The sequence below is a fragment of the Lactuca sativa genome, chromosome 1 (genome assembly GCF_002870075.4).
Source record: "Lactuca sativa cultivar Salinas chromosome 1, Lsat_Salinas_v11, whole genome shotgun sequence".
Lineage (NCBI taxonomy): Eukaryota > Viridiplantae > Streptophyta > Magnoliopsida > Asterales > Asteraceae > Lactuca > Lactuca sativa.
This window is the reverse complement of record NC_056623.2, coordinates 200,207,420-200,223,557: the sequence shown is the minus strand read 5'-3', so window position 1 is coordinate 200,223,557 and position 16,138 is coordinate 200,207,420. Positions and strand designations below refer to the sequence as shown.

Genomic DNA, 16,138 nt, shown 5'->3' with positions numbered 1-16,138 from the left:
CAACATTGAACCGGAGGCCGCCCGAGCATAGACATAACAAGAAAGGAAAAAAAAAACGCACCTAAAACCTAAAAAAACGCAAACGGGCAACGAAAAAGGGGGTGCAACACGAGGACTTCCCAGGGGGTCACCCATCCTAGTACTACTCTCGCCCAAGCACGCTTAACTGCGGAGTTCTGATGGGATCCGGTGCATTAGTGCTGGTATGATCGCACCCGAAATACTATCCGTGGTAATTGTTTTTATGTCTTACAAGACGCAGAACCTCGTTTGCTTTCGTACGCGAGGCGTGGGACCCACGTGAGGGATCGGCTCCGTTCAGGGAAACACGAAAACGATCAACATTGAACCGGATGCCGCCCGAGCATAGACATAACAAAAAAGGAAAAAAAAAAAAACGCACCTAAAAGCTAAAAAAACGCAAACGGGCAACGAAAAAGGGGGTGCAACACGAGGACTTCCCAGGGGGTCACCCATCCTAGTACTACTCTCGCCCAAGCCCGCTTAACTGCGGAGTTCTGATGGGATCCGGTGCATTAGTGCTGGTATGATCGCACCCGAAATACTATCCGTGGTAATTGTTTTTATGTCTTACAAGACGAAGAACCTCGTTTGCTTTCGTACGCGAGGCGTGGGACCCACATGAGGGATCGGCTCCGTTCAGGGAAACACGAAAACGATCAACATTGAACCGGATGCCGCCCGAGCATAGACATAGCAAGAAAGGAAAAAAAACGCAACTAAAACCTAAAAAAACGCAAACGGGCAACGAAAAAGGGGGTGCAACACGAGGACTTCCCAGGGGGTCACCCATCCTAGTACTACTCTCGCCCAAGCACGCTTAACTGCGGAGTTCTGATGGGATCCGGTGCATTAGTGCTGGTATGATCGCACCCGAAATACTATCCGTGGTAGTTGTTTTTATGTCTTACAAGACGCAGAACCTCGTTTGCTTTCGTACGCGAGGCGTGGGACCCACGTGAGGGATCGGCTCCGTTCAGGGAAACACGAAAACGATCAACATTGAACCGGATGCCGCTCGAGCATAGACATAAGAAGAAAGGAAAAAAAAAACGCACCTAAAACCTAAAAAAACGCAAACGGGCAACGAAAAAGGGGGTGCAACACGAGGACTTCCCAGGGGGTCACCCATCCTAGTACTACTCTCGCCCAAGCACGCTTAAGTGCGGAGTTCTGATGGGATCCGGTGCATTAGTGCTGGTATGATCGCACCCGAAATACTATCCGTGGTAATTGTTTTTATGTCTTACAAGACGCAGAACCTCGTTTGCTTTCGTACGCGAGGCGTGGGACCCACGTGAGGGATCGGCTCCGTTCAGGGAAACACGAAAACGATCAACATTGAACCGGATGCCGCCCGAGCATAGACATAACAAGAAAGGAAAAAAAAACGCACCTAAAACCTAAAAAAACGCAAACGGGCAACGAAAAAGGGGGTGCAACACGAGGACTTCCCAGGGGGTCACCCATCCTAGTACTACTCTCGCCCAAGCACGCTTAACTGCGGAGTTCTGATGGGATCCGGTGCATTAGTGCTGGTATGATCGCACCCGAAATACTATCCGTGGTAATTGTTTTTATGTCTTACAAGACGCAGAACCTCGTTTGCTTTCGTACGCGAGGCGTGGGACCCACGTGAGGGATCGGCTCCGTTCAGGGAAACACGAAAACGATCAACATTGAACCGGATGCCGCCCGAGCATAGACATAACAAGAAAGGAAAAAAAAAACGCACCTAAAACCTAAAAAAACGCAAACGGGCAACGAAAAAGGGGTGCAACACGAGGACTTCCCAGGGGGTCACCCATCCTAGTACTACTCTCGCCCAAGCACGCTTAACTGCGGAGTTCTAATGGGATCCGGTGCATTAGTGCTGGTATGATCGCACCCGAAATACTATCCGTGGTAATTGTTTTTATGTCTTACAAGACGAAGAATCTCGTTTGCTTTCGTACGCGAGGCGTGGGACCCACGTGAGGGATCGGCTCCGTTCAGGGAAACACGAAAACGATCAACATTGAACCGGATGCCGCCCGAGCATAGACATAGCAAGAAAGGAAAAAAAACGCACCTAAAACCTAAAAAAACGCAAACGGGCAACGAAAAAGGGGGTGCAACACGAGGACTTCCCAAGGGGTCACCCATCCTAGTACTACTCTCGCCCAAGCACGCTTAACTGCGGAGTTCTGATGGGATCCGGTGCATTAGTGCTGGTATGATCGCACCCGAAATACTATGCGTGGTAATGGTTTTTATGTCTTACAAGACGCAGAACCTCGTTTGCTTTCGTACGCGAGGCGTGGGACCCACGTGAGGGATCGGCTCCGTTCAGGGAAACACGAAAACGATCAACATTGAACCGGATGCCGCCCGAGCATAGACATAGCAAGAAAGGAAAAAAAAAACGCACCTAAAACCTAAAAAAACGCAAACGGGCAACGAAAAAGGGGGTGCAACACGAGGACTTCCCAGGGGGTCACCCATCCTATACTACTCTCGCCCAAGCACGCTTAACTGCGGAATTCTGATGGGATCCGGTGCATTAGTGCTGGTATGATCGCACCCGAAATACTATGCGTGGTAATTGTTTTTATGTCTTACAAGACGAAGAACCTCGTTTGCTTTCGTACGCGAGGCGTGGGACCCACGTGAGGGATCGGCTCCGTTCAGGGAAACACGAAAACGATCAACATTGAACCGGATGCCGCCCGAGCATAGACATAGCAAGAAAGGAAAAAAAAAACGCACCTAAAACCTAAAAAAACGCAAACGAGCAACGAAAAAGGGGGTGCAACACGAGGACTTCCCAGGGGGTCACCCATCCTAGTACTACTCTCGCCCAAGCACGCTTAACTGCGGAGTTCTGATGGGATCCGGTGCATTAGTGCTGGTATGATCGCACCCGAAATACTATGCGTGGTAATTGTTTTTATGTCTTACAAGAGGCAGAACCTCGTTTGCTTTCGTACGCGAGGCGTGGGACCCACGTGAGGGATCGACTCCGTTCAGGGAAACACGAAAACGATCAACATTGAACCAGATGCCGCCCGAGCATAGACATAGCAAGAAAGGAAAAAAAAAACGCAACTAAAACCTAAAAAAACGCAAACGGGCAACGAAAAAGGGGGTGCAACACGAGGACTTCCCAGGGGGTCACCCATCCTAGTACTACTCTCGCCCAAGCACGCTTAACTGCGGAGTTCTGATGGTATCCGGTGCATTAGTGCTGGTATGATCGCACCCGAAATACTATCCGTGGTAATTGTTTTTATGTCTTACAATACGCAGAACCTCGTTTGCTTTCGTACGCGAGGCGTGGGACCCACGTGAGGGATCGGCTCCGTTCAGGGAAACACGAAAACGATCAACATTGAACCGGATGCCGCCCGAGCATAGACATAACAAGAAAGGAAAAAAAAACGCACCTAAAACCTAAAAAAACGCAAACGGGCAACGAAAAAGGGGGTGCAACACGAGGACTTCCCTGGGGGTCACCCATCCTAGTACTACTCTCGCCCAAGCATGCTTAACTGCGGAGTTCTGATGGGATCCGGTGCATTAGTGCTGGTATGATCGCACCCGAAATACTATGCGTGGTAATTGTTTTTATGTCTTACAAGACGCAGAACCTCGTTTGCTTTTGTACGCGAGGCGTGGGACCCACGTGAGGGATCGGCTCCGTTCAGGGAAACACGAAAACGATCAACATTGAACCGGATGCCGCCCGAGCATAGACATAGCAAGAAAGGAAAAAAAAAACGCACCTAAAACCTAAAAAAACGCAAACGGGCAACGAAAAAGGGGGTGCAACACGAGGACTTCCCAGGGGGTCACCCATCCTAGTACTACTCTCGCCCAAGCACGCTTAACTGCGGAGTTTTGATGGGATCCGATGCATTAGTGCTGGTATGATCGCACCCGAAATACTATGCGTGGTAATTGTTTTTATGTCTTACAAGACGCAGAACCTCGTTTGCTTTCGTACGCGAGGCGTGGGACCCACGTGAGGGATCGGCTCCGTTCAGGGAAACACGAAAACGATCAACATTGAACCGGATGCCGCCCGAGCATAGACATAGCAAGAAAGGAAAAAAAAACGCACCTAAAAGCTAAAAAAACGCAAACGGGCAACGAAAAAGGGGGTGCAACACGAGGACTTCCCAGGGGGTCACCCATCCTATACTACTCTCGCCCAAGCACGCTTAACTGCGGAATTCTGATGGGATCCGGTGCATTAGTGCTGGTATGATCGCACCCGAAATACTATGCGTGGTAATTGTTTTTATGTCTTACAAGACGAAGAACCTCGTTTGCTTTCGTACGCGAGGCGTGGGACCCACGTGAGGGATCGGCTCCGTTCAGGGAAACACGAAAACGATCAACATTGAACCGGATGCCGCCCGAGCATAGACATAGCAAGAAAGGAAAAAAAAACGCACCTAAAACCTAAAAAAACGCAAACGAGCAACGAAAAAGGGGGTGCAACACGAGGACTTCCCAGGGGGTCACTCATCCTATACTACTCTCGCCCAAGCACGCTTAACTGCGGAGTTCTGATGGGATCCGATGCATTAGTGCTGGTATGATCGCACCCGAAATACTACGCGTGGTAATTGTTTTTATGTCTTACAAGACGCAGAACCTCGTTTGCTTTCGTACGCGAGGCGTGGGACCCACGTGAGGGATCGGCTCCGTTCAGGGAAACACGAAAACGATCAACATTGAACCGGATGCCGCCCGAGCATAGACATAGCAAGAAAGGAAAAAAAAAACGCACCTAAAAGCTAAAAAAACGCAAACGGGCAACGAAAAAGGGGGTGCAACACGAGGACTTCCCAGGGGGTCACCCATCCTATACTACTCTCGCCCAAGCACGCTTAACTGCGGAATTCTGATGGGATCCGGTGCATTAGTGCTGGTATGATCGCACCCGAAATACTATGCGTGGTAATTGTTTTTATGTCTTACAAGACGCAGAACCTCGTTTGCTTTCGTACGCGAGGCGTGGGACCCACGTGAGGGATCGGCTCCGTTCAGGGAAAGACGAAAACGATCAACATTGAACCGGATGCCGCCCGATCATAGACATAGCAAGAAAGGAAAAAAAAAACGCACCTAAAACCTAAAAAAACGCAAACGGGCAACGAAAAATGGGTGCAACACGAGGACTTCCCAGGGGGTCACCCATCCTAGTACTACTCTCGCCCAAGCACGCTTAACTGCGGAGTTCTGATGGGATCCGGTGCATTAGTGCTGGTATGATCGCACCCGAAATACTATCCGTGGTAACTGTTTTTATGTCTTACAAGGCGCAAAACCTCGTTTGCTTTCGTACGCGAGGCGTGGGACCCACGTGAGGGATCGGCTCCGTTCAGGGAAACACGAAAACGATCAACATTGAACCGGATGCCGCCCGAGCATAGACATAGCAAGAAAGGAAAAAAAAAAACGCACCTAAAACCTAAAAAAACGCAAACGGGCAACGAAAAAGGGGTGCAACACGAGGACTTCCTAGGGGGTCACCCATCCTAGTACTACTCTCGCCCAAGCACGCTTAACTGCGGAGTTCTGATGGGATCCGGTGCATTAGTGCTGGTATGATCGCACCCGAAATACTATCCGTGGTAATTGTTTTTATGTCTTACAAGACGCAGAACCTCGTTTGCTTTCGTACGCGAGGCGTGGGACCCACGTGAGGGATCGGCTCCGTTCAGGGAAACACGAAAACGATCAACATTGAACCGGATGCCGCCCGAGCATAGACATAGCAAGAAAGGAAAAAAAAAACGCACCTAAAAGCTAAAAAAACGCAAACGGGCAACGAAAAAGGGGGTGCAACACGAGGACTTCCCAGGGGGTCACCCATCCTATACTACTCTCGCCCAAGCACGCTTAACTGCGGAATTCTGATGGGATCCGGTGCATTAGTGCTGGTATGATCGCACCCGAAATACTATGCGTGGTAATTGTTTTTATGTCTTACAAGACGAAGAACCTCGTTTGCTTTCGTACGCGAGGCGTGGGACCCACGTGAGGGATCGGCTCCGTTCAGGGAAACACGAAAACGATCAACATTGAACCAGATGCCGCCCGAGCATAGACATAGCAAGAAAGGAAAAAAAAACGCAACTAAAACCTAAAAAAACGCAAACGGGCAACGAAAAAGGGGGTGCAACACGAGGACTTCCCAGGGGGTCACCCATCCTAGTACTACTCTCGCCCAAGCACGCTTAACTGCGGAGTTCTGATGGGATCCGGTGCATTAGTGCTGGTATGATCGCACCGGAAATACTATGTGTGGTAATTGTTTTTATGTCTTACAAGACGCAGAACCTCGTTTGCTTTCGTACGCGAGGCGTGGGACCCACGTGAGGGATCGGCTCCGTTCAGGGAAACACGAAAACGATCAACATTGAACCGGATGCCGCCCGATCATAGACATAGCAAGAAAGGAAAAAAAAAACGCACCTAAAACCTAAAAAAACGCAAACGGGCAACGAAAAAGGGGTGCAACACGAGGACTTCCCAGGGGGTCACCCATCCTAGTACTACTCTCGCCCAAGCACGCTTAACTGCGGAGTTCTGATGGGATCCGGTGCATTAGTGCTGGTATGATCGCACCCGAAATACTATCCGTGGTAACTGTTTTTATGTCTTACAAGGCGCAGAACCTCGTTTGCTTTCGTACGCGAGGCGTGGGACCCACGTGAGGGATCGGCTCCGTTCAGGGAAACACGAAAACGATCAACATTGAACCGGATGCCGCCCGAGCATAGACATAGCAAGAAAGGAAAAAAAAAAACGCACCTAAAACCTAAAAAAACGCAAACGGGCAACGAAAAAGGGGTGCAACACGAGGACTTCCTAGGGGGTCACCCATCCTAGTACTACTCTCGCCCAAGCACGCTTAACTGCGGAGTTCTGATGGGATCCGGTGCATTAGTGCTGGTATGATCGCACCCGAAATACTATCCGTGGTAATTGTTTTTATGTCTTACAAGACGCAGAACCTCGTTTGCTTTCGTACGCGAGGCGTGGGACCCACGTGAGGGATCGGCTCCGTTCAGGGAAACACGAAAACGATCAACATTGAACCGGATGCCGACCGAGCATAGACATAGCAAGAAAGGAAAAAAAAACGCACCTAAAACCTAAAAAAACGCAAACGAGCAACGAAAAAGGGGGTGCAACACGAGGACTTCCCAGGGGGTCACCCATCCTAGTACTACTCTCGCCCAAGCACGCTTAACTGCGGAGTTCTGATGGGATCCGGTGCATTAGTGCTGGTATGATCGCACCCGAAATACTATGCGTGGTAATTGTTTTTATGTCTTACAAGACGCAGAACCTCGTTTGCTTTCGTACGCGAGGCGTGGGACCCACGTGAGGGATCGACTCCGTTCAGGGAAACACGAAAACGATCAACATTGAACCAGATGCCGCCCGAGCATAGACATAGCAAGAAAGGAAAAAAAAACGCAACTAAAACCTAAAAAAACGCAAACGGACAACGAAAAAGGGGGTGCAACACGAGGACTTCCCAGGGGGTCACCCATCCTAGTACTACTCTCGCCCAAGCACGCTTAACTGCGGAGTTCTGATGGTATCCGGTGCATTAGTGCTGGTATGATCGCACCCGAAATACTATCCGTGGTAATTGTTTTTATGTCTTACAATACGCAGAACCTCGTTTGCTTTCGTACGCGAGGCGTGGGACCCACGTGAGGGATCGGCTCCGTTCAGGGAAACACGAAAACGATCAACATTGAACCGGATGCCGCCCGAGCATAGACATAACAAGAAAGGAAAAAAAAACGCACCTAAAACCTAAAAAAACGCAAACGGGCAACGAAAAAGGGGGTGCAACACGAGGACTTCCCTGGGGGTCACCCATCCTAGTACTACTCTCGCCCAAGCACGCTTAACTGCGGAGTTCTGATGGGATCCGGTGCATTAGTGCTGGTATGATCGCACCCGAAATACTATCCGTGGTAATTGTTTTTATTTCTTACAAGACGCAGAACCTCGTTTGCTTTCGTACGCGAGGCGTGGGACCCACGTGAGGGATCGGCTCCGTTCAGGGAAACACGAAAACGATCAACATTGAACCGGATGCCGCCCGAGCATAGACATAGCAAGAAAGGAAAAAAAAAACGCACCTAAAACCTAAAAAAACGCAAACGGGCAACGAAAAAGGGGGTGCAACACGAGGACTTCCCAGGGGGTCACCCATCCTAGTACTACTCTCGCCCAAGCACACTTAACTGCGGAGTTCTGATGGGATCCGGTGCATTAGTGCTGGTATGATCGCACCCGAAATACTATGCGTGGTAATTGTTTTTATGTCTTACAAGACGCAGAACCTCGTTTGCTTTCGTACGCGAGGCGTGGGACCCACGTGAGGGATCGGCTCCGTTTAGGGAAACACGAAAACGATCAACATTGAACCGGATGCCGCCCGATCATAGACATAGCAAGAAAGGAAAAAAAAAACGCACCTAAAACCTAAAAAAACGCAAACGGGCAACGAAAAAGGGGTGCAACACGAGGACTTCCCAGGGGGTCACCCATCCTAGTACTACTCTCGCCCAAGCACGCTTAACTGCGGAGTTCTCATGGGATCCGGTGCATTAGTGCTGGTATGATCGCACCCGAAATACTATCCGTGGTAACTGTTTTTATGTCTTACAAGGCGCAGAACCTCGTTTGCTTTCGTACGCGAGGCGTGGGACCCACGTGAGGGATCGGCTCCGTTCAGGGAAACACGAAAACGATCAACATTGAACCGGATGCCGCCCGAGCATAGACATAGCAAGAAAGGAAAAAAAAAACGCACCTAAAACCTAAAAAAACGCAAACGGGCAACGAAAAAGGGGTGCAACACGAGGACTTCCTAGGGGGTCACCCATCCTAGTACTACTCTCGCCCAAGCACGCTTAACTGCGGAGTTCTGATGGGATCCGGTGCATTAGTGCTGGTATGATCGCACCCGAAATACTATCCGTGGTAATTGTTTTTATGTCTTACAAGACGCAGAACCTCGTTTGCTTTCGTACGCGAGGCGTGGGACCCACGTGAGGGATCGGCTCCGTTCAGGGAAACACGAAAACGATCAACATTGAACCGGATGCCGCCCGAGCATAGACATAGCAAGAAAGGAAAAAAAAAACGCACCTAAAACCTAAAAAAACGCAAACGGGCAACGAAAAAGGGGTGCAACACGAGGACTTCCCAGGGGGTCACCCATCCTAGTACTACTCTCGCCCAAGCACGCTTAACTGCGGAGTTCTGATGGGATCCGGTGCATTAGTGCTGGTATGATCGCACCGGAAATACTATCCGTGGTAAGTGTTTTTATGTCTTACAAGACGAAGAACCTCGTTTGCTTTCGTACGCGAGGCGTGGGACCCACGTGAGGGATCGGCTCCGTTCAGGGAAACACGAAAACGATCAACATTGAACCGGATGCCGCCCGAGCATAGACATAGCAAGAAAGGAAAAAAAACGCACCTAAAACCTAAAAAAACGCAAACGGGCAACGAAAAAGGGGGTGCAACACGAGGATTTCCCAAGGGGTCACCCATCCTAGTACTACTCTCGCCCAAGCACGCTTAACTGCGGAGTTCTGATGGGATCCGGTGCATTAGTGCTGGTATGATCGCACCCGAAATACTATGCGTGGTAATTGTTTTTATGTCTTACAAGACGCAGAACCTCGTTTGCTTTCGTACGCGAGGCGTGGGACCCACGTGAGGGATCGGCTCCGTTCAGGTAAACACGAAAACGATCAACATTGAACCGGATGCCGCCCGAGCATAGACATAGCAAGAAAGGAAAAAAAAACGCACCTAAAACCTAAAAAAACGCAAACGGGCAACGAAAAAGGGGGTGCAACACGAGGACTTCCCAGGGGGTCACCCATCCTATACTACTCTCGCCCAAGCACGCTTAACTGCGGAATTCTGATGGGATCCGGTGCATTAGTGCTGGTATGATCGCACCCGAAATACTATGCGTGGTAATTGTTTTTATGTCTTACAAGACGAAGAACCTCGTTTTCTTTCGTACGCGAGGCGTGGGACCCACGTGAGGGATCGGCTCCGTTCAGGGAAACACGAAAACGATCAACATTGAACCGGATGCCGCCCGAGCATAGACATAGCAAGAAAGGAAAAAAAAACGCACCTAAAACCTAAAAAAACGCAAACGAGCAACGAAAAAGGGGGTGCAACACGAGGACTTCCCAGGGGGTCACCCATCCTAGTACTACTCTCGCCCAAGCACGCTTAACTGCGGAGTTCTGATGGGATCCGGTGCATTAGTGCTGGTATGATCGCACCCGAAATACTATGCGTGGTAATTGTTTTTATGTCTTACAAGACGCAGAACCTCGTTTGCTTTCGTACGCGAGGCGTGGGACCCACGTGAGGGATCGACTCCGTTCAGGGAAACACGAAAACGATCAACATTGAACCAGATGCCGCCCGAGCATACACATAGCAAGAAAGGAAAAAAAAACGCAACTAAAACCTAAAAAAACGCAAACGGGCAACGAAAAAGGGGGTGCAACACGAGGACTTCCCAGGGGGTCACCCATCCTAGTACTACTCTCGCCCAAGCACACTTAACTGCGGAGTTCTGATGGGATCCGGTGCATTAGTGCTGGTATGATCGCACCCGAAATACTATGCGTGGTAATTGTTTTTATGTCTTACAAGACGCAGAACCTCGTTTGCTTTCGTACGCGAGGCGTGGGACCCACGTGAGGGATCGGCTCCGTTTAGGGAAACACGAAAACGATCAACATTGAACCGGATGCCGCCCGATCATAGACATAGCAAGAAAGGAAAAAAAAAACGCACCTAAAACCTAAAAAAACGCAAACGGGCAACGAAAAAGTGGTGCAACACGAGGACTTCCCAGGGGGTCACCCATCCTAGTACTACTCTCGCCCAAGCACGCTTAACTGCGGAGTTCTGATGGGATCCGGTGCATTAGTGCTGGTATGATCGCACCCGAAATACTATCCGTGGTAATTGTTTTTATGTCTTACAATACGCAGAACCTCGTTTGCTTTCGTACGCGAGGCGTGGGACCCACGTGAGGGATCGGCTCCGTTCAGGGAAACACGAAAACGATCAACATTGAACCGGATGCCGCCCGAGCATAGACATAGCAAGAAAGGAAAAAAAAAACGCACCTAAAACCTAAAAAAACGCAAACGGGCAACGAAAAAGGGGTGCAACACGAGGACTTCCTAGGGGGTCACCCATCCTAGTACTACTCTCGCCCAAGCACGCTTAACTGCGGAGTTCTGATGGGATCCGGTGCATTAGTGCTGGTATGATCGCACCCGAAATACTATCCGTGGTAATTGTTTTTATGTCTTACAAGACGCAGAACCTCGTTTGCTTTCGTACGCGAGGCGTGGGACCCACGTGAGGGATCGGCTCCGTTCAGGGAAACACGAAAACGATCAACATTGAACCGGATGCCGCCCGAGCATAGACATAGCAAGAAAGGAAAAAAAAAACGCACCTAAAACCTAAAAAAACGCAAACGGGCAACGAAAAAGGGGTGCAACACGAGGACTTCCCAGGGGGTCACCCATCCTAGTACTACTCTCGCCCAAGCACGCTTAACTGCGGAGTTCTGATGGGATCCGGTGCATTAGTGCTGGTATGATCGCACCGGAAATACTATCCGTGGTAATTGTTTTTATGTCTTACAAGACGAAGAACCTCGTTTGCTTTCGTACGCGAGGCGTGGGACCCACGTGAGGGATCGGCTCCGTTCAGGGAAACACGAAAACGATCAACATTGAACCGGATGCCGCCCGAGCATAGACATAGCAAGAAAGGAAAAAAAACGCACCTAAAACCTAAAAAAACGCAAACGGGCAACGAAAAAGGGGGTGCAACACGAGGATTTCCCAAGGGGTCACCCATCCTAGTACTACTCTCGCCCAAGCACGCTTAACTGCGGAGTTCTGATGGGATCCGGTGCATTAGTGCTGGTATGATCGCACCCGAAATACTATGCGTGGTAATTGTTTTTATGTCTTACAAGACGCAGAACCTCGTTTGCTTTCGTACGCGAGGCGTGGGACCCACGTGAGGGATCGGCTCCGTTCAGGTAAACACGAAAACGATCAACATTGAACCGGATGCCGCCCGAGCATAGACATAGCAAGAAAGGAAAAAAAACGCACCTAAAACCTAAAAAAACGCAAACGGGCAACGAAAAAGGGGGTGCAACACGAGGACTTCCCAGGGGGTCACCCATCCTATACTACTCTCGCCCAAGCACGCTTAACTGCGGAATTCTGATGGGATCCGGTGCATTAGTGCTGGTATGATCGCACCCGAAATACTATGCGTGGTAATTGTTTTTATGTCTTACAAGACGAAGAACCTCGTTTTCTTTCGTACGCGAGGCGTGGGACCCACGTGAGGGATCGGCTCCGTTCAGGGAAACACAAAAACGATCAACATTGAACGGAATGCCGCCCGAGCATAGACATAGCAAGAAAGGAAAAAAAAACGCACCTAAAACCTAAAAAAACGCAAACGAGCAACGAAAAAGGGGGTGCAACACGAGGACTTCCCAGGGGGTCACCCATCCTAGTACTACTCTCGCCCAAGCACGCTTAACTGCGGAGTTCTGATGGGATCCGGTGCATTAGTGCTGGTATGATCGCACCGGAAATACTATGCGTGGTAATTGTTTTTATGTCTTACAAGACGCAGAACCTCGTTTGCTTTCGTACGCGAGGCGTGGGACCCACGTGAGGGATCGACTCCGTTCAGGGAAACACGAAAACGATCAACATTGAACCAGATGCCGCCCGAGCATAGACATAGCAAGAAAGGAAAAAAAAACGCAACTAAAACCTAAAAAAACGCAAACGGGCAACGAAAAAGGGGGTGCAACACGAGGACTTCCCAGGGGGTCACCCATCCTAGTACTACTCTCGCCCAAGCACACTTAACTGCGGAGTTCTGATGGGATCCGGTGCATTAGTGCTGGTATGATCGCACCCGAAATACTATCCGTGGTAATTGTTTTTATGTCTTACAATACGCAGAACCTCGTTTGCTTTCGTACGCGAGGCGTGGGACCCACGTGAGGGATCGGCTCCGTTCAGGGAAACACGAAAACGATCAACATTGAACCGGATGCCGCCCGAGCATAGACATAGCAAGAAAGGAAAAAAAACGCACCTAAAACCTAAAAAAACGCAAACGGGCAACGAAAAAGGGGGTGCAACACGAGGACTTCCCAAGGGGTCACCCATCCTAGTACTACTCTCGCCCAAGCACGCTTAACTGCGGAGTTCTGATGGGATCCGGTGCATTAGTGCTGGTATGATCGCACCCGAAATACTATGCGTGGTAATTGTTTTTATGTCTTACAAGACGCAGAACCTCGTTTGCTTTCGTACGCGAGGCGTGGGACCCACGTGAGGGATCGACTCCGTTCAGGGAAACACGAAAACGATCAACATTGAACCGGATGCCGCCCGAGCATAGACATAGCAAGAAAGGAAAAAAAAACGCACCTAAAACCTAAAAAAACGCAAAGGGGCAACGAAAAAGGGGTGCAACACGAGGACTTCCTAGGGGGTCACCCATCCTAGTACTACTCTCGCCCAAGCACGCTTAACTGCGGAGTTCTGATGGGATCCGGTGCATTAGTGCTGGTATGATCGCACCCGAAATACTATGCGTGGTAATTGTTTTTATGTCTTACAAGACGCAGAACCTCGTTTGCTTTCGTACGCGAGGCGTGGGACCCACGTGAGGGATCGACTCCGTTCAGGGAAACACGAAAACGATCAACATTGAACCGGATGCCGCCCGAGCATAGACATAGCAAGAAAGGAAAAAAAAACGCACCTAAAACCTAAAAAAACGCAAACGGGCAACGAAAAAGGGGTGCAACACGAGGACTTCCTAGGGGGTCACCCATCCTAGTACTACTCTCGCCCAAGCACGCTTAACTGCGGAGTGCTGATGGGATCCGGTGCATTAGTGCTGGTATGATCGCACCCGAAATACTATCCGTGGTAATTGTTTTTATGTCTTACAAGACGCAGAACCTCGTTTGCTTTCGTACGCGAGGCGTGGGACCCACGTGAGGGATCGGCTCCGTTCAGGGAAACACGAAAACGATCAACATTGAACCGGATGCCGCCCGAGCATAGACATAGCAAGAAAGGAAAAAAAAAACGCACCTAAAACCTAAAAAAACGCAAACGGGCAACGAAAAAGGGGTGCAATACGAGGACTTCCCAGGGGGTCACCCATCCTAGTACTACTCTCGCCCAAGCACGCTTAACTGCGGAGTTCTGATGGGATCCGGTGCATTAGTGCTGGTATGATCGCACCCAAAATACTATGCGTGGTAATTGTTTTTATGTCTTACAAGACGCAGAACCTCGTTTGCTTTCGTACGCGAGGCGTGGGACCCACGTGAGGGATCGGCTCCGTTCAGGGAAACACGAAAACGATCAACATTGAACCGGATGCCGCCCGAGCATAGACATAGCAAGAAAGGAAAAAAAAAACGCACCTAAAACCTAAAAAAACGCAAACGGGCAACGAAAAAGGGGTGCAACACGAGGAGTTCCCAGGGGGTCACCCATCCTAGTACTACTCTCGCCCAAGCACGCTTAACTGCGGAGTTCTGATGGGATCCGGTGCATTAGTGCTGGTATGATCGCACCCGAAATACTATCCGTGGTAACTGTTTTTATGTCTTACAAGGCGCAGAACCTCGTTTGCTTTCGTACGCGAGGCGTGGGACCCACGTGAGGGATCGGCTCCGTTCAGGGAAACACGAAAACGATCAACATTGAACCGGATGCCGCCCGAGCATAGACATAGCAAGAAAGGAAAAAAAAAACGCACCTAAAACCTAAAAAAACGCAAACGGGCAACGAAAAAGGGGTGCAACACGAGGACTTCCTAGGGGGTCACCCATCCTAGTACTACTCTCGCCCAAGCACGCTTAACTGCGGAGTTCTGATGGGATCCGGTGCATTAGTGCTGGTATGATCGCACCCGAAATACTATGCGTGGTAATTGTTTTTATGTCTTACAAGACGCAGAACCTCGTTTGCTTTCGTACGCGAGGCGTGGGACCCACGTGAGGGATCGACTCCGTTCAGGGAAACACGAAAACGATCAACATTGAACCAGATGCCGCCCGAGCATAGACATAGCAAGAAAGGAAAAAAAAACGCAACTAAAACCTAAAAAAACGCAAACGGGCAACGAAAAAGGGGGTGCAACACGAGGACTTCCCAGGGGGTCACCCATCCTAGTACTACTCTCGCCCAAGCACACTTAACTGCGGAGTTCTGATGGGATCCGGTGCATTAGTGCTGGTATGATCGCACCCGAAATACTATCCGTGGTAATTGTTTTTATGTCTTACAATACGCAGAACCTCGTTTGCTTTCGTACGCGAGGCGTGGGACCCACGTGAGGGATCGGCTCCATTCAGGGAAACACGAAAACGATCAACATTGAACCGGATGCCGCCCGAGCATAGACATAGCAAGAAAGGAAAAAAAAACGCACCTAAAACCTAAAAAAACGCAAACGGGCAACGAAAAAGGGGGTGCAACACGAGGACTTCCCAGGGGGTCACCCATCCTATACTACTCTCGCCCAAGCACGCTTAACTGCGGAATTCTGATGGGATCCGGTGCATTAGTGCTGGTATGATCGCACACGAAATACTATGCGTGGTAATTGTTTTTATGTCTTACAAGACGAAGAACCTCGTTTTCTTTCGTACGCGAGGCGTGGGACCCACGTGAGGGATCGGCTCCGTTCAGGGAAACACGAAAACGATCAACATTGAACCGGATGCCGCCCGAGCATAGACATAGCAAGAAAGGAAAAAAAAACGCACCTAAAACCTAAAAAAACGCAAACGAGCAACGAAAAAGGGGGTGCAACACGAGGACTTCCCAGGGGGTCACCCATCCTAGTACTACTCTCGCCCAAGCACGCTTAACTGCGGAGTTCTGATGGGATCCGGTGCATTAGTGCTGGTATGATCGCACCCGAAATACTATGCGTGGTAATTGTTTTTATGTCTTACA

At 49.8% G+C, this 16,138-nt stretch overlaps 48 non-coding genes across 48 annotated transcripts; all 48 read right to left on the bottom strand.

The window, feature by feature from the left end:
- Positions 1-98: 98 nt before the first annotated feature.
- LOC128128568 (5S ribosomal RNA) lies at positions 99-217 on the bottom strand. The gene has a single exon (XR_008226557.1). It is a non-coding gene; the product is annotated as a 5S ribosomal RNA (ribosomal RNA).
- A 223-nt stretch (positions 218-440) lies between these two features.
- LOC128130482 (5S ribosomal RNA) lies at positions 441-559 on the bottom strand. Its single transcript, XR_008228407.1, has one exon. It is a non-coding gene; the product is annotated as a 5S ribosomal RNA (ribosomal RNA).
- A 218-nt stretch (positions 560-777) lies between these two features.
- LOC128128566 (5S ribosomal RNA) lies at positions 778-896 on the bottom strand. The gene has a single exon (XR_008226554.1). It is a non-coding gene; the product is annotated as a 5S ribosomal RNA (ribosomal RNA).
- Positions 897-1,116: 220 nt separating this feature from the next.
- Positions 1,117-1,235, bottom strand: LOC128130671 (5S ribosomal RNA). The gene has a single exon (XR_008228594.1). It is a non-coding gene; the product is annotated as a 5S ribosomal RNA (ribosomal RNA).
- Positions 1,236-1,454: 219 nt separating this feature from the next.
- Positions 1,455-1,573, bottom strand: LOC128128562 (5S ribosomal RNA). Its single transcript, XR_008226551.1, has one exon. It is a non-coding gene; the product is annotated as a 5S ribosomal RNA (ribosomal RNA).
- Positions 1,574-1,792: 219 nt separating this feature from the next.
- LOC128130046 (5S ribosomal RNA) lies at positions 1,793-1,911 on the bottom strand. Its single transcript, XR_008227969.1, has one exon. It is a non-coding gene; the product is annotated as a 5S ribosomal RNA (ribosomal RNA).
- Positions 1,912-2,129: 218 nt separating this feature from the next.
- LOC128129727 (5S ribosomal RNA) lies at positions 2,130-2,248 on the bottom strand. Its single transcript, XR_008227649.1, has one exon. It is a non-coding gene; the product is annotated as a 5S ribosomal RNA (ribosomal RNA).
- A 220-nt stretch (positions 2,249-2,468) lies between these two features.
- Positions 2,469-2,586, bottom strand: LOC128131066 (5S ribosomal RNA). Its single transcript, XR_008228993.1, has one exon. It is a non-coding gene; the product is annotated as a 5S ribosomal RNA (ribosomal RNA).
- Positions 2,587-2,806: 220 nt separating this feature from the next.
- On the bottom strand, positions 2,807-2,925 carry LOC128128561 (5S ribosomal RNA). The gene has a single exon (XR_008226549.1). It is a non-coding gene; the product is annotated as a 5S ribosomal RNA (ribosomal RNA).
- A 220-nt stretch (positions 2,926-3,145) lies between these two features.
- On the bottom strand, positions 3,146-3,264 carry LOC128130763 (5S ribosomal RNA). Its single transcript, XR_008228686.1, has one exon. It is a non-coding gene; the product is annotated as a 5S ribosomal RNA (ribosomal RNA).
- A 219-nt stretch (positions 3,265-3,483) lies between these two features.
- LOC128130719 (5S ribosomal RNA) lies at positions 3,484-3,602 on the bottom strand. Its single transcript, XR_008228642.1, has one exon. It is a non-coding gene; the product is annotated as a 5S ribosomal RNA (ribosomal RNA).
- A 220-nt stretch (positions 3,603-3,822) lies between these two features.
- Positions 3,823-3,941, bottom strand: LOC128130864 (5S ribosomal RNA). The gene has a single exon (XR_008228786.1). It is a non-coding gene; the product is annotated as a 5S ribosomal RNA (ribosomal RNA).
- Positions 3,942-4,160: 219 nt separating this feature from the next.
- On the bottom strand, positions 4,161-4,278 carry LOC128131065 (5S ribosomal RNA). The gene has a single exon (XR_008228992.1). It is a non-coding gene; the product is annotated as a 5S ribosomal RNA (ribosomal RNA).
- Positions 4,279-4,497: 219 nt separating this feature from the next.
- On the bottom strand, positions 4,498-4,615 carry LOC128131175 (5S ribosomal RNA). Its single transcript, XR_008229105.1, has one exon. It is a non-coding gene; the product is annotated as a 5S ribosomal RNA (ribosomal RNA).
- Positions 4,616-4,835: 220 nt separating this feature from the next.
- Positions 4,836-4,953, bottom strand: LOC128131063 (5S ribosomal RNA). The gene has a single exon (XR_008228991.1). It is a non-coding gene; the product is annotated as a 5S ribosomal RNA (ribosomal RNA).
- A 219-nt stretch (positions 4,954-5,172) lies between these two features.
- Positions 5,173-5,291, bottom strand: LOC128130073 (5S ribosomal RNA). The gene has a single exon (XR_008227996.1). It is a non-coding gene; the product is annotated as a 5S ribosomal RNA (ribosomal RNA).
- A 220-nt stretch (positions 5,292-5,511) lies between these two features.
- LOC128130185 (5S ribosomal RNA) lies at positions 5,512-5,630 on the bottom strand. The gene has a single exon (XR_008228107.1). It is a non-coding gene; the product is annotated as a 5S ribosomal RNA (ribosomal RNA).
- A 220-nt stretch (positions 5,631-5,850) lies between these two features.
- On the bottom strand, positions 5,851-5,968 carry LOC128131062 (5S ribosomal RNA). Its single transcript, XR_008228990.1, has one exon. It is a non-coding gene; the product is annotated as a 5S ribosomal RNA (ribosomal RNA).
- Positions 5,969-6,187: 219 nt separating this feature from the next.
- LOC128130454 (5S ribosomal RNA) lies at positions 6,188-6,306 on the bottom strand. The gene has a single exon (XR_008228379.1). It is a non-coding gene; the product is annotated as a 5S ribosomal RNA (ribosomal RNA).
- Positions 6,307-6,525: 219 nt separating this feature from the next.
- Positions 6,526-6,644, bottom strand: LOC128128559 (5S ribosomal RNA). Its single transcript, XR_008226548.1, has one exon. It is a non-coding gene; the product is annotated as a 5S ribosomal RNA (ribosomal RNA).
- Positions 6,645-6,864: 220 nt separating this feature from the next.
- Positions 6,865-6,983, bottom strand: LOC128130183 (5S ribosomal RNA). Its single transcript, XR_008228105.1, has one exon. It is a non-coding gene; the product is annotated as a 5S ribosomal RNA (ribosomal RNA).
- A 219-nt stretch (positions 6,984-7,202) lies between these two features.
- On the bottom strand, positions 7,203-7,321 carry LOC128128558 (5S ribosomal RNA). Its single transcript, XR_008226546.1, has one exon. It is a non-coding gene; the product is annotated as a 5S ribosomal RNA (ribosomal RNA).
- Positions 7,322-7,540: 219 nt separating this feature from the next.
- LOC128130762 (5S ribosomal RNA) lies at positions 7,541-7,659 on the bottom strand. Its single transcript, XR_008228685.1, has one exon. It is a non-coding gene; the product is annotated as a 5S ribosomal RNA (ribosomal RNA).
- Positions 7,660-7,878: 219 nt separating this feature from the next.
- LOC128130142 (5S ribosomal RNA) lies at positions 7,879-7,997 on the bottom strand. Its single transcript, XR_008228065.1, has one exon. It is a non-coding gene; the product is annotated as a 5S ribosomal RNA (ribosomal RNA).
- A 220-nt stretch (positions 7,998-8,217) lies between these two features.
- LOC128130095 (5S ribosomal RNA) lies at positions 8,218-8,336 on the bottom strand. The gene has a single exon (XR_008228018.1). It is a non-coding gene; the product is annotated as a 5S ribosomal RNA (ribosomal RNA).
- A 219-nt stretch (positions 8,337-8,555) lies between these two features.
- On the bottom strand, positions 8,556-8,674 carry LOC128130227 (5S ribosomal RNA). The gene has a single exon (XR_008228149.1). It is a non-coding gene; the product is annotated as a 5S ribosomal RNA (ribosomal RNA).
- Positions 8,675-8,893: 219 nt separating this feature from the next.
- Positions 8,894-9,012, bottom strand: LOC128130182 (5S ribosomal RNA). The gene has a single exon (XR_008228104.1). It is a non-coding gene; the product is annotated as a 5S ribosomal RNA (ribosomal RNA).
- A 219-nt stretch (positions 9,013-9,231) lies between these two features.
- On the bottom strand, positions 9,232-9,350 carry LOC128130453 (5S ribosomal RNA). The gene has a single exon (XR_008228378.1). It is a non-coding gene; the product is annotated as a 5S ribosomal RNA (ribosomal RNA).
- A 218-nt stretch (positions 9,351-9,568) lies between these two features.
- Positions 9,569-9,687, bottom strand: LOC128130078 (5S ribosomal RNA). Its single transcript, XR_008228001.1, has one exon. It is a non-coding gene; the product is annotated as a 5S ribosomal RNA (ribosomal RNA).
- A 219-nt stretch (positions 9,688-9,906) lies between these two features.
- On the bottom strand, positions 9,907-10,024 carry LOC128131061 (5S ribosomal RNA). The gene has a single exon (XR_008228989.1). It is a non-coding gene; the product is annotated as a 5S ribosomal RNA (ribosomal RNA).
- A 219-nt stretch (positions 10,025-10,243) lies between these two features.
- Positions 10,244-10,362, bottom strand: LOC128128556 (5S ribosomal RNA). Its single transcript, XR_008226544.1, has one exon. It is a non-coding gene; the product is annotated as a 5S ribosomal RNA (ribosomal RNA).
- Positions 10,363-10,581: 219 nt separating this feature from the next.
- Positions 10,582-10,700, bottom strand: LOC128130094 (5S ribosomal RNA). Its single transcript, XR_008228016.1, has one exon. It is a non-coding gene; the product is annotated as a 5S ribosomal RNA (ribosomal RNA).
- A 219-nt stretch (positions 10,701-10,919) lies between these two features.
- Positions 10,920-11,038, bottom strand: LOC128130405 (5S ribosomal RNA). Its single transcript, XR_008228330.1, has one exon. It is a non-coding gene; the product is annotated as a 5S ribosomal RNA (ribosomal RNA).
- Positions 11,039-11,257: 219 nt separating this feature from the next.
- Positions 11,258-11,376, bottom strand: LOC128130180 (5S ribosomal RNA). Its single transcript, XR_008228103.1, has one exon. It is a non-coding gene; the product is annotated as a 5S ribosomal RNA (ribosomal RNA).
- A 219-nt stretch (positions 11,377-11,595) lies between these two features.
- On the bottom strand, positions 11,596-11,714 carry LOC128130451 (5S ribosomal RNA). The gene has a single exon (XR_008228376.1). It is a non-coding gene; the product is annotated as a 5S ribosomal RNA (ribosomal RNA).
- A 218-nt stretch (positions 11,715-11,932) lies between these two features.
- On the bottom strand, positions 11,933-12,051 carry LOC128130077 (5S ribosomal RNA). Its single transcript, XR_008228000.1, has one exon. It is a non-coding gene; the product is annotated as a 5S ribosomal RNA (ribosomal RNA).
- A 218-nt stretch (positions 12,052-12,269) lies between these two features.
- Positions 12,270-12,387, bottom strand: LOC128131060 (5S ribosomal RNA). The gene has a single exon (XR_008228988.1). It is a non-coding gene; the product is annotated as a 5S ribosomal RNA (ribosomal RNA).
- Positions 12,388-12,606: 219 nt separating this feature from the next.
- On the bottom strand, positions 12,607-12,725 carry LOC128130450 (5S ribosomal RNA). Its single transcript, XR_008228375.1, has one exon. It is a non-coding gene; the product is annotated as a 5S ribosomal RNA (ribosomal RNA).
- Positions 12,726-12,944: 219 nt separating this feature from the next.
- LOC128130092 (5S ribosomal RNA) lies at positions 12,945-13,063 on the bottom strand. Its single transcript, XR_008228014.1, has one exon. It is a non-coding gene; the product is annotated as a 5S ribosomal RNA (ribosomal RNA).
- Positions 13,064-13,281: 218 nt separating this feature from the next.
- Positions 13,282-13,400, bottom strand: LOC128129726 (5S ribosomal RNA). Its single transcript, XR_008227648.1, has one exon. It is a non-coding gene; the product is annotated as a 5S ribosomal RNA (ribosomal RNA).
- A 218-nt stretch (positions 13,401-13,618) lies between these two features.
- On the bottom strand, positions 13,619-13,737 carry LOC128130179 (5S ribosomal RNA). Its single transcript, XR_008228102.1, has one exon. It is a non-coding gene; the product is annotated as a 5S ribosomal RNA (ribosomal RNA).
- A 218-nt stretch (positions 13,738-13,955) lies between these two features.
- Positions 13,956-14,074, bottom strand: LOC128130732 (5S ribosomal RNA). The gene has a single exon (XR_008228655.1). It is a non-coding gene; the product is annotated as a 5S ribosomal RNA (ribosomal RNA).
- A 219-nt stretch (positions 14,075-14,293) lies between these two features.
- LOC128131960 (5S ribosomal RNA) lies at positions 14,294-14,412 on the bottom strand. Its single transcript, XR_008229878.1, has one exon. It is a non-coding gene; the product is annotated as a 5S ribosomal RNA (ribosomal RNA).
- A 219-nt stretch (positions 14,413-14,631) lies between these two features.
- Positions 14,632-14,750, bottom strand: LOC128129756 (5S ribosomal RNA). The gene has a single exon (XR_008227679.1). It is a non-coding gene; the product is annotated as a 5S ribosomal RNA (ribosomal RNA).
- A 219-nt stretch (positions 14,751-14,969) lies between these two features.
- LOC128130178 (5S ribosomal RNA) lies at positions 14,970-15,088 on the bottom strand. The gene has a single exon (XR_008228101.1). It is a non-coding gene; the product is annotated as a 5S ribosomal RNA (ribosomal RNA).
- A 219-nt stretch (positions 15,089-15,307) lies between these two features.
- LOC128130091 (5S ribosomal RNA) lies at positions 15,308-15,426 on the bottom strand. Its single transcript, XR_008228013.1, has one exon. It is a non-coding gene; the product is annotated as a 5S ribosomal RNA (ribosomal RNA).
- Positions 15,427-15,645: 219 nt separating this feature from the next.
- Positions 15,646-15,763, bottom strand: LOC128131093 (5S ribosomal RNA). The gene has a single exon (XR_008229024.1). It is a non-coding gene; the product is annotated as a 5S ribosomal RNA (ribosomal RNA).
- A 219-nt stretch (positions 15,764-15,982) lies between these two features.
- Positions 15,983-16,101, bottom strand: LOC128128553 (5S ribosomal RNA). Its single transcript, XR_008226540.1, has one exon. It is a non-coding gene; the product is annotated as a 5S ribosomal RNA (ribosomal RNA).
- Positions 16,102-16,138: the final 37 nt, after the last annotated feature.